Genomic DNA, 440 nt, shown 5'->3' on the forward strand with positions numbered 1-440 from the left:
ATTTTTCTGTTTTAGGAAAAGTTTGGAAAGCTTAACATATTCTTGATATAAATCATTGAAAGCATTTTGTAACTCATCATATGAAAAAGTGTCATTTGGTTCAGAGTTACTAACCTCATATTCGTCCTTTGAATTGTGTGAAGCTATCAATGAAATATGTGATTGCTCCTTAGTTCTAAGTTCTGCATTTGAACCATCATCTGTATCTTCTGATATAACATTTGTTCTTCTACGCTTCTTGTCCTTCTTTCTTTTGAAAGTATGATGCTTTTGTAGGGTTGGACAAGCACATTTTAGATGATCTGGTTTTCTGCATATTGAGCATGTAGATTTTTGATTTGATGTTGATGCTTCACTTTTTGTTGCAGACCTTTGTATTTCTTTGGCTCCATGTATCCTTTCTAGAGTGTCCCAAATTTCTTTCGATGTTTTGCAACTTG

The sequence above is a fragment of the Lupinus angustifolius genome, chromosome LG04 (genome assembly GCF_001865875.1).
Source record: "Lupinus angustifolius cultivar Tanjil chromosome LG04, LupAngTanjil_v1.0, whole genome shotgun sequence".
NCBI classification, from domain to species: Eukaryota; Viridiplantae; Streptophyta; class Magnoliopsida; order Fabales; family Fabaceae; genus Lupinus; species Lupinus angustifolius.